A 10,910-nucleotide genomic window follows, 5' to 3' on the forward strand; every position below is an offset into this window, starting at 1 on the left:
TTGGGTAAATAAATTTGATAAGATCAAGCCCTAAAACTGCATGAAGCTCTTATTTTTTGATCATTTTGATTTGATTACCATCAAATCTAATTATAATCAATTTAATTTGATTATAGGAGATTATAATAAATTACAATGAAATTAAATATCTTAATATTCTCTAACATGACCTCAAACTCAAGGCGAAAGATCTTGAAACATTGAATTTAACTTTTTTATTATTATTATTTTTTTTGGGGCAGATGTGCATTAAATAACAATTAGGCGAAAAATGAGGCTGAATTTATATATATATATATATATCTTGCTTGCATGACCAGTAAGTATCGGCATGTAGCAACTCCAACTTGCTTGCATGACCAGTAAGGAGAGGCATGTAGCAACTCCAACAACCTTAGGTAAAATATCTAATAAAAAATAGAATTCTCTATTTTACCTATTAATTTTTAATACAAACTCAATAGATTCTATATTTCAGTTTTTTTACCTTTTTTTTATTGCCCGCAACTCTATCTTCCCTCTCCTCTCTCTCCCCTACACACTGCCATAACCACACCCAAATCCCCTTGGTGAGGACCTTTATTCCACTCGCCCAATAACCTGGAAAAAACAAAAAACACTACTGTTCAGCTTCGAACTCAAGTATTGATTTTGATTGAACCAAAGTGAGCCAGAAAAAAAAAATAAATAAATAAAATAAAATAAAAATAAAAACCAGAAACAGTACCAAGACAAAACAGCAAGAGAGAAAGAGATATAGGAAGAGAAAATACCGATAAGCTCCTCTGTTTGCCTCCACGCTCACCAGCAATTTTTCTTCTACATTTCCGGCGAGAAGGGAGCATTTCTGAAGGAGAGAGAGAGAAAAGGGACCGTTTCTAAGGAGAGGGAGAGAGAAAAGGGACCGCGTTTTGGGAGAGGGAGAGGGAGATAGAGAGAAAAGGAAGATAGAGAAATAATAAAAAAAACTTGAAGATTGTGCTACAGTAATAGCATAATGTTGCGATTTATCGTGGCAAAAACTGTATTATTGCTACTTTGAAATTAATCTGTTGGAAATGAAAATTAACTTATTTTTGTTAACAACAACTATTATGGAGAATTTAGCTAATCTGTTGTTGGAGATGCTAGCGGTCATTATGGATTTACTGTTCATTTTCTCATTGTGAAAAGACCTGTCAATTTTCAGAACAAGACACAATTTCACTTGTCCTAAACTACCACGTCTTTTTTAAACTAAACTTAAAAAATGTATAATGTGAGAATGTACGTGCATCTTACACCACTCCATAGCGCGAGACAGACCAGACCTTGTTGAGTCCTTTGTGGTAGCTTTTCTTTCTCAAAAGTCGGTACCAACTAAGGCTCCGTTTACTTCGACGTAAAATGATTTTTAGAAAATATTTTTCGTATTTTACGGTGTTTTACTACGACGTAAAATGGTGGTCAAACCGAAATCATTTTCGGTTTGACCAAAAAACCTTTACATTTCTAGGGAAAATGGTTTACACTTTTTAAATTCGTAAACCATTTTCCCTACTCAATCCAAAAAAAACCCGACGCTCTCCTGATTAGAAAAAAAAACCAACCCCCCCCCCCCCCCGACTCCTCACCTTCACGCACTCTCCTTCACCTTCACCTTCACCTTCACGCACAGCTGCTGATTCTCCTTCACTTGCACAGCTCATCTCTCTCTCGGCCGAACTTCACTCTTCAAGCCCGACGCAAGTACTCTCATCTTTCTCTTTCTTTGTTGAACCATATGTATAGAGTGATTCAAATCTACGAATTTCTCTTGGTAATTTTCATTTGATTTTGGTTTCTTTCTCTATTGGACAACTGGAAATCATGGAGCGATTTGATTTTGGTTTCTTTCGCTATTAACGTATCAGATTTGCGATTTAGGTTTTGAGTCTAGGGTGTGGATTTTGGAAAATGAGAACTTCTATGATCTTTGTTGTTATGGGCTGTTTTTGGTTGTTGATTCTTGGAAGTTCTGACTTTGAGATGAACCTCAACCGAATGAGTTTTTATTTCCTTTTGATTTTCTGGTTTTGTGATGGCAAATTGGGGTGGATTTTCTGTGGCTCTTGGCTCTTTGCTTGATTCTGGTTGCTGTGGGGTGGTTTTGAAAAGAAACCATTAGGCTCTGTGTTAGTCATCCCATCTAAAGCTGCAATGAACTGCCTTCAATTCTTTGAGCTCCACTTTATCTTGTTTATCTTTTTCCTTATGTTATTAATTTGAACATTTTTTCAAACAAAAATTTAAAAAAAACATCTAAAAAGCCAATTTTTTTGAAATTGGCTGTACAGGAAATTTTTAGATCCTCTATTCTCTTTCCCCTCAAGGCCACTGCGAAATTGATATATTAGATAATGGTCAATCTCCCTAGTTTCTTCCATCGCTATGGTCGTTGCTTCCTTTTCTTTCATTTGATCGTGTGATCAATTTGGGTCATCAAAAATGAACTAGAAAAAGTTCCTCTTACTCCTCCTAAAAGAGGAAATTCTAGCACTACTGGTTTTGGTCCTCGGAGACAAATTGTTTGAAAAGAAGAAATTCCTACTTTAGTATTTTAATCTAGCAGCTCACTAGCTACTTTTCTTTTAAGACCCTTTAACGTACACCTGGTCCCCCAAAACCAAATCTCATTTATAGTTAATACATGAAAACCTATGGTTTTATAAACCAAATGGGATTGATGCTTTCCAGACTCAAGGACTTTAGGTATTGAATTAGAAACCCAATGATCCATCGGGCAAGAGGATCAGTTGCCAACATCACATGTACCTACAACATATACACACTAATTACAATACCCAAAAGGTGAAGTAAAAGGCAAGTAGAGAGTCCCCCTATTTGTGTGCTCAAAAAACAGATGGAAAGAAAACAAAACAGCACCCTACAAATTAACTCAACACTCAGGATGAATTGATGACTTATGACATCATTCAGACCAACCAATTATACTTCCTCTGCAATGTTTTTCCTGATGATGACCATTCACTGACAACATATGGAGTTTTTCTACAACAAATGCTTGGTCTTTTCATAGGAGAAATGATAATATTTGTGTTGGATTAGGGCCAATGTTAATTCAGTAATTCCTAATTAAGCGCACTTTGGTCGGTCTTGGGAGTTTTCTAATGTAATCTTTTAGTTCTGCTTTCCCGTGTGTTTTGCCTTCTTGTAAGTTTTCTTATCCAAGAATTTATTGAAGAACAAAGACAAGATGGCATTAAAGCCATCTTTGTCATTTTAGATATACAAGTTTATTTCACAGCATTGATTTACTCTGTTTCAGTTTTTTTTTTTTTTTTTTTTTTTTTTTTTTTTTTTGTATTTGACAAAGCTTGTAGCATTTCATTCTCATTAATCAAAAACTCGTCACTTGGACAGAGCAGTTTGCTCTGTTTTAGTTAAATAGTAAGTTGATGAAAAATATTAAAATATTAATATGATTTATTGATTTATTGGAATCCTGTACAAGTTTTGAGGATGAATTGGAAACAATGCATATACGATTTATTGCTTATTGCTTGTTTTTATGTTGTTTGTAGATGGATGAAACAATTCTTTCGACAGTTACGACCACAGTTGCATCTGTTCTTGCTGTTGGACTTGTAATCTTAAAAGATATTAGATCTAGGAGAGTATTACAAAGATATTAGATCTACGACACAGATCATCTGTATTAGGAAGTGATGAAGGTGGAAGGGTACGATGAGTTTATTCTTGCAACTGCATTCGACCATTTGAATGGAGATGAGAAGCTTGCAAGAGGATTTCTGGTAAAGAATGCTAAACTTAGAAAGTTTTGGTTGGACAACTTCTTCAAAAACCATGGAAATTAGAATTTGTGTATTATCGATATGCAGTAAGATACTAATGAACTTGGATGGTAGTTCTTTGGCCAAAATATTGTAATATTTGTGTTGAATTTTAGAATTCATGGTTTTTTCTTTATCTTTTTTTTTTTTTGTTTTTTTCAAGCAAGATGAAAGTAACGTACTTGCCCTTTCATATATATCAATCTTCCTAGATGTGGAATATTCGTAATATTGATGTATGGACATTTTTAGATATAGTACTTTAAAAATACTTTTTCTATTTTTTTTTTCTGAAAAAATAGAAAATCAAAAAATATTCTCAGATAGGTTGATTGTTTTTGTCGAATTTTAACAATCAAACATAAATTATTTTATATTAATATTTTTACATTTTGAATAAAAATTATATTTTATAGGTTAGTATAAAATATTTTAAAAAAAAATTAAAAAATTGATTTTCAGTACAGTTGAATAGCTAATATAAAAATTAATAGTTTTTTACATTAATAGTTTGTTAAAAATATTTTTAAAAATTAAAAAAATTAAAAATTGTTTTTGAAAATATTTTTTTTAAAAATTGATTTTCCGTGCGCGAGGTAAACACCGTAAAATGTTTTCGCTGGAAAATATTTTCAGGAAAAATGACTTCCTTGAAAATATTTTTCGACGGAAATTATTTTACGTCGAAGTAAACGGAGCCTAAGAGGCTCATGTGACTTGCAATTGCCTCTTTTTGGCTTTTTCCCTTATAATTTTTTCCTTTCTAAATATCAATGGGTTGAATTTAGATTTCTAGTGAATCCAACTTCCAACGTCTCAAGGCAACCATGATTGGATCGGAAATTGGAATTCAACTTCGAATGTTTGAATGTTATAAGTTTTTAAATTAATCAAAATTATTAATTTTTAATAATTTTAAAAGGCGTTTTATTTATAATTTGTTAATTTCTAATATTAAAACTTGCAAGAAATTGAATAATAGATTACCCGTCATTATCTTATTTTATTTATTTATTAAAATATTGGTGTTAATTGTGTTGGGCATTACAAGATGCCTGCAATGAGGAGCAAGGATAATCGAAGTCGATCTTGTCGTGTGAATAACACTACTCAAATCTCCCACCCACTCAAAATAAAATAAAAAATATAGTAAAGGAGAAAAATAAAAACTGTTCTTGAATGAGAAGAGATTATATTCAAACTTGAACCGGAAAAAAAAAAAAAAAAAAAAAAAAAAAAAAAAAAAAAGAATAACAAAAGAAAAAGAAATTACAATCATCACCAAATACAGTTACCATAGAGAAGTTTGAACACACACAAAAAATAAATAAATAAATAAAAGAATAACAAAAAGAAAAAAAAAAAAATTACAATCATCACCAAATACAGTTACCATAGAGAAGTTTCAAGTAAAGGAATAGATATTCAAATCTTACATGTAGGTTACTTCACAATGACCAAAACAAAATAGAAAAATGAAATTACAATCATCACCAAATACAAAAACCACAAAGAAGGTTCAAGAAAATGAATAGATATTGGGAGAATAGTTTCATTTCGGTGAAGGGCTACTAAAACCTTCTTATTCATAAAACCAATGGTTTGTCCACGCTAAAACCTTCTTATTAAGAGATGACAGATTCAAGAAAACTTGCATTGGTATCATGTTCCTCCGAAGCTACTAGTTGATTCTGTAATTGTGTCCGGTCTAGTAGAAGAACTAGTTGTGCTAGAAAGGCATGCCCCTGGAACCAAAGATGGTCGTGTTGGAGTTGGAATTGGTGCAGCTTCACTGTCAAGCATGGTAACAACATTTAACATGGTGGGACGGTCATTTGGGTCATCTTGCAAGCATAAGAATCCAATATTTATGCACTTCACTAACTGGTCTGCATTGCAATCTTTACGTAGAGTCTGGTCCACTAAATTCAACACCTTGTTTTCATCCAACAATCTCCAAGCCTGAGACAATTTTAAAATCAAAATTTTTATGGACAATAAACCTGCTAATGAAATTAATGACTACAAAAACTAAATACACTTACATAACCTATAAGGCTCATGATGCCATCATTCTTTCTTCCACTTATAATCTCAAGTAGAACCACACCAAAGCTAAAAACATCGGATTTGAATGAAACATTCCATTTTGTATGTACTCCGGAGACATATAGCCACTGCATTATAATGTTTATCAGTGGATAAGTAGGATTGAATCAACTTTCGCAATTACACTATTTAGTGCCTACCATAAACTTACTAAGTTCCAGCTAGTTTGGTTGTGCTAGCCTCGGTTTCTTTGCCTTCAATCATCCTTGCCAAGCCAAAGTCGAATATTTTGGGGTTCATCTCTTCGTCTAAAAGAATGTTACTGGTTTTCATATCTCTATGAATAATCCTCAATCTGGAGTCATGATCGATGAAGATAAACAAGCCCACGAGCTATTCCTAAAATGATTTTGAAGCGCATCTCCCAGTCCAAAGACATGCTTAGCGTTTTATCTTGAAAGATTTCCATTTGCCATTCGAGGGAACAATATTTTGAGCAATAGTAAGAAATAAACTTCTACTAAAACCATATATATATATATAGGAAGCATTGCAAGAGATTATGAATTCAGTTTAGAGGCCAACCAAATATAAATGAGTCCAAGCTTTTGTTGGGCATGTACTCATAGAGCAAAATCTTTTCATATCCTTTTACGCAATATCCCCGAAGTCTAACAAGATTTCTATGTTGAAGTTTTCCAATCAACACCACCTCATTTCTAAATTCCTGTAAGCCTTGTCCTGAGACATTTGAGAGCCTCTTTACTGCAATTTCTTGACCTCCTGAAAATATGCCCTGAGAAACCATACTACCCATATTACCACTAACAAGAAACTAGTTTACATGAGGATTAAATACCAATTAATTTAGTGCAAATTACCTTGTAAACAGGTCCATAGGCCGCCTCTCCAAGCTTGTTTGCATCTAAGAAGCTATCTGTAGCTGCTAGAATGCTTTCCAAATCAAAATAAGGTACATTTATGCATTTCTCATCTTCTTCTCTAAATTGACCTGACTCTATTAAATCTTTGACATGTTTTTCACTGTCTAATGAACGAAGTGCTTGATTTGTTCTGTCACTTCTTCTAATTTCTAAGTTCAGAAGACAACCATATATATTAGTTACATGATAATGATTTGTAAGGATAAACAGTTTTATTTGGATTCAAAGAGACAAAAGTTTAGATTGTGCACATTGTGCATTATGAAAAGCGAGGCCTTTAATTTCGTCCTTGGCCATCTTTCTTCTCCATACGTATACAGAAGTAATGGTACATGTGAGAGCAAACACACCTACAATTAGAGGTACCACAACACTCAGAAGCAGCCGCTTCTTTCTTTTTGAAGGCTCTTTTAACCTCCGAGGAAGATTACCTTCTATAAGAAAGAAACAGGACACTCATTATATTTGTGAAATTGAACAAGCTCCAATAGCTATATTAAAATGATAATAAACAAAATTTAATAGATATAATTCACCTTCAGTACAATTTAAAGTGGAGCCATTCCATTGGAAGTTTTGTTTACAAAGGCACCTCTTGTATCCATCTCTTGTTATATTGCAAATTGAATTTGGCCAGTCCTTGCAGTCTGTCAATGAAGTACAGGTTGGCTCTTGCGGGGCCACCCAACTGATTACTACTTCAACTTTAGAACTAAAGTTGCCAATGGTCGCATTAAATGGCAATGATCGATTGAGTTGCAGATTTCCTCCTAAATTTCTATCATAAATATTTTCTGCATGTTTGATTTGGATGACAAATTTTTGTGTACTTGGAGTAATATTAGCAACACGATAAGTGCCACTGGGTGCCTTGAACCTAACCTGGCCTGAGGAGGTGTTGCAGTAGAAACTGAAGTACATGGGGTCACCACAATTTGGTCCAGTGCTCAGCGGATAGGGGATCAGGTTTGTGCCACAAGGCTCACAATTCTTAACAGTAGGTTCTGCAAAAGTATAAAATTTGGAATCCTAATTAAACATTAAAAAATGAGCCTTAGCCCTTATTGTATGTAGAAACAAAAATAGAAAACAGGAAACTAAAATGTTCTCGTAAAGAGTGTTGCTTTCTTTAAGAAATTATTAATTTGTCTCTCACCTTACTAGAGCGTAAATACAGTGCATACACTTAATTACAGATTTTGCGACTCGGACAAAGATGTTATGACCACCATTTGTGTACTCTTCTTGAAGATTATTTAGATCCGAATTCCAAATCCAGCAGAGGTTGGTCCCAGTAGTATCATATGAATAAGCCTGGCACATGTTGTTCTCAAGGCAGTTCTCTTTTCTGCATTCTGTTTCATTTTCTACCTTGGAATTATGGTCTGGTTTGCCCACTTTCATCATCTGTAAGCTCAAGAACATGTCGCTGTTGTCAAATGATGTCGAATTTCTAGTGCACCCACCCAAAAAATCTCCAGAATCCCAGTGATTCGGGTTAGTAGGCTGGAAGCCAGGTAAACATTTGCATACCACCGTATTGTTAATATTGCAGACGCCGAATTTCCCACAAACATTGTAAATGCTACATTCGTCTTCCGGCTCCCTCCATATCGAAGACCAACTTCTCTTTTCCGCATTCCAGATCAGATACTGTAATTCCCCCTTATAATTCAACACCAACCTTCTGATACTTGAATCCTGCGAACACCTGTTCACATACGCGGTACGCCCGAAGCAGTTGCTTTTATTTGATAATAAGTTGGCTACAGCTTCGGGGAAACTGGACCTTTCATCTGAGCTGAAGAAGTTGCCTAACATCCAACTTCTCCAATAATCGCTTGTCTTTTTTGAGATAACGTATTTGTCCTCTTCTTCTTGATATTTCTGAAACGTGAAATCCCCACTTTCTGGGTCACCATCACCTATCCATGAAGTCAATGTCAGCTCTTTATCCATCTTCATACCTGGAAGAACTGTATCAGTTGGATTTCTGAAGCTCTCCCACGGACTCGTCCCCAACTGATCACCCCTTAAGACCAGGTTTCCAGAATCCATGAGCGTCACAGATCAATATGTAGACCGAGAACTCTCATCGTCTACAGTCCAATAAACGTGTCTAGTTTTAATATCCCATATCTGAAACTTGCCATCGTTTGTATTTCCAAAAGAAACTCCCGTGGAACCGTTGAGGACAGGTTTGTCTCGGTTGGCAACCCATACAACTGTTTGTTGATCCCATTTGTACCATATCCCGACATAGCTTTTGGAGCTAGAGCTTCCCGTAGCTTTAAAGAATCCCAATTCAAACCTTTCACTACTGGAGACAAGGGTTTTATTGTCAGTAATCCACTCTCCACGCTTTAATGTATCTTGGCCTGTGACATAGAAATCCACACGACAGGAATACAATAAGAGTATGTACAACAATATAGTACAGTTGATTTTTCTTCTTTGGCTTACCATAACGAATAAAGCATGGATGCAGGTAACTAATTTAATGCAAATTAGTTGAATGCTTGAAACGTGATCTTGAAGAAAATCATAGCAAATCTGACCAAGAGAGAGTTGAAGAGCATTTCCCGTAGATGTAGGCAAAATATCTATCGAAAAAGTACAATTTTTTATCTTAAAGTAAGAGGATGAGAGAGAGTAAAAAGAAGAAAGTGAGTGAAAAATAATAATAAATATAACTTATTGTCTAAATAGTGAATAAGCTAATCACTTCATTTACTATTTATACTTAAAGAAAAAACTACAAAATAACTTATAAGGACAGCGACATAAATCTATCCTATAGATTTTGTTTGTAGTGCAGATGTACTTTTCGTAAATTTATGACCAGGCTTGCTCTTCAGATATATTTTCTTAGAGCATTTTCAATAGGTTTTTTTTTTTTTTGTTATTTTTCTTATATTTAAAGATTCAAACTACTTTTTATTTTGTTACGTTAAAATACACCACAATAACTTTCATTCATCATTTCTTATATCATTAAAATATTTATTTTTTTAATTATATTATATACATGAGAGGAGAGACAAGATAGAATATTTGTGAGACATGAGAGAAAATAAAAAAGAATCATTTTTTATTTATTTTAATAATTATAAGAATTGCAATAGTGAAACCTAAAATGTTAGGTTTTACGAAAATAATTTTAATATTTAAGGTTCATTTAGAGAGTTTACTATTAGATTTTTTTATAATTTTTGGAACATATTTCTAAAATTTAGAAAATAAAAATCTGCGAAAAATGATCTTAACCGGAAAGAGAGAAGCATGGGAGGGAACGGTACACATGTCCATTTCATCTTTTTGAATGGCCACAATGGCTTTAATTTCCACCGGCATTCCAATCTTTTGAGAAATATAATATTGTAAGATTGAAGAGACATGTTTGGCTGTATTCACAAAAAGGGCCAAAACAAAGGAAAAAAGATTAGACGGATTTGGTTGAAATTTTCTCTAGCCCTCTTATCTCATGTAAAAATGTTAAAAGGCTCACCTATTTTGTTTAATTTATAACCAATTTTTATCTTATTTTTAATTTAAAAAATAGAAATAAAAAAAAAGTTTTTAAAGCAATCATTTATATTTTGATTTTTTTTGGTATTTTTTTTTTAAAAAAAAATTAATTAAAATTTTTTTGAAACAATAATTTTTATTTTGATCCTTTTATTAGTATTTTTTTAAAAAAATAAAAATTATATTTTTATTCATAATAATGGCCTAAATTAATTTCAAGTTAGAATTGTATCGTTCCCCTACTCCACTGGCATTGGAAATGTGGCTTTATTCTTTTCCATTCTTTTGAGTAATATAATATTATAAGATTGAAGAGACATGGAAATGCGGCTTTATTCTTTTCTATTCTTTTGAGTAATATAATATTATATGATTGAAGAGACATGTTAGGCTGTATTCAACAAAATTTTTTTAAAAAAAAACAAAAATAGGAAAATAGATTTGACCGATTTGGCTGAAATTTTATCTAACCCTCTCATGCAATAATGCAAGACTGGTCCAACACTGAGAATCTGATCTGAAAAAACAATATCCTACAATTACCCCGATCAGGTTC

At 33.3% G+C, this 10,910-nt stretch overlaps 1 pseudogene across 1 annotated transcript; it reads right to left on the reverse strand.

Moving 5' to 3' along the window:
• Positions 1–5,230: 5,230 nt before the first annotated feature.
• Positions 5,231–8,908, reverse strand: LOC148585271 (G-type lectin S-receptor-like serine/threonine-protein kinase At4g03230; annotated as a pseudogene). The gene is made up of 7 exons (XR_015912168.1): positions 8,021–8,908; positions 7,363–7,855; positions 6,764–6,968; positions 6,468–6,678; positions 6,094–6,335; positions 5,879–6,010; positions 5,231–5,795 (listed from the first exon to the last, which is right to left on the reverse strand). The product of XR_015912168.1 is annotated as a G-type lectin S-receptor-like serine/threonine-protein kinase At4g03230 (transcript).
• Positions 8,909–10,910: the final 2,002 nt, after the last annotated feature.

The sequence above is a fragment of the Corylus avellana genome, chromosome 5 (assembly GCF_965113065.1).
Source record: "Corylus avellana chromosome 5, dhCorAvel1.hap1.2, whole genome shotgun sequence".
In the NCBI taxonomy this organism is placed as follows: domain Eukaryota; kingdom Viridiplantae; phylum Streptophyta; class Magnoliopsida; order Fagales; family Betulaceae; genus Corylus; species Corylus avellana.